Source organism: Nannospalax galili, unplaced genomic scaffold (genome assembly GCF_000622305.1).
Source record: "Nannospalax galili isolate Female #2095 unplaced genomic scaffold, S.galili_v1.0 scaffold9204, whole genome shotgun sequence".
NCBI classification, from domain to species: Eukaryota; Metazoa; Chordata; class Mammalia; order Rodentia; family Spalacidae; genus Nannospalax; species Nannospalax galili.
Window position 1 is genome coordinate 4,244 of NW_008350374.1, and position 1,001 is coordinate 5,244.

Sequence of the window (1,001 nt, forward strand, 5' to 3'; positions counted from 1 at the left end):
TTTGCACACGCTGCTGTCTGGACTCTGACACCACATCTTGGTGGGGCCTGGCATGATGCAGCACTAAGGCATTAAAGTGCTGCATTCCACTCTTGGACAAGAAGCCCTACTCTGCTCTATACACAGGTCACACCAACAGGACTCTAAAAGAACAAATGGCAGAGGTACTGAAATGGAACCGAGCCAAACTGGTGGGAGAGGGCATGGGAGGAACAAGGTGGGAAGCAGGAGACAACATGCCAACCTGAGGAGGAATTCCCCGGGCTGGCCTGAACCCATGTCTCCACCAAGATCTGAGGTCTGAGGCCAGAAGGTAGGAGCCCTGAGATGAGGCACATTCTTCCTACAAGTGGCCTCAAACAGTGTTAGGCAAGAAATAGAAAAATGAATGCCATAGAGCACCCACCACGATGAACAAGTGTCATGTGGCACTCCTTCAAGCCGCCTTCTCACCCAGACAGCCATGCCCAGGCATCTGGGAATGAAGAGAGATCACCCCACACCCTACGGGCCTCTTGAGGCCACTTACATAGATTAGCCCTGAGTAGTAATGCTCCTTGAGGTTGTGCAGCATGGAAGCTTCGTTGAGGCATGTGAGCTCCGCCATGTCCTCCACCTTGGAGAACTTGGGCGGGTTCATCTTCTGGATGTCATCTTCTGGATGTTCACCTTCACCTTCTTCCCATTCTCCACCAGCTCCACAATGGCCGCCTCGCCCACCTCCTCCTTGAGGCTGGCTGGTTCGAAGTCGCTCTTATCAGAAGGAACCCATACCAACTTCTTGGCAGCCCAATCAGCCTGGGCCAGCGGATTATTAATGAAGTTTTTATCCACATAGAGGTACTTGTCTGCAGCCTGCTGGGCCATGGTGACTTACAGCCAGGACCTAATAACAAAAAGGACAGAACATCAGTCAGCACACAAGGACCACTCAACTCTTCTCCCTGCAAACAGTTACCAGACTGAAAAATTGGCCAAAATTTTCTTACTCCACACTTTTG

At 51.3% G+C, this 1,001-nt stretch overlaps 1 pseudogene; it reads right to left on the reverse strand.

Moving 5' to 3' along the window:
* Positions 1 to 884, reverse strand: part of LOC103745671 — a 5,124-nt pseudogene extending 4,240 nt beyond the window's left edge.
* Between the last annotated feature and the right edge of the window lie 117 nt (positions 885 to 1,001).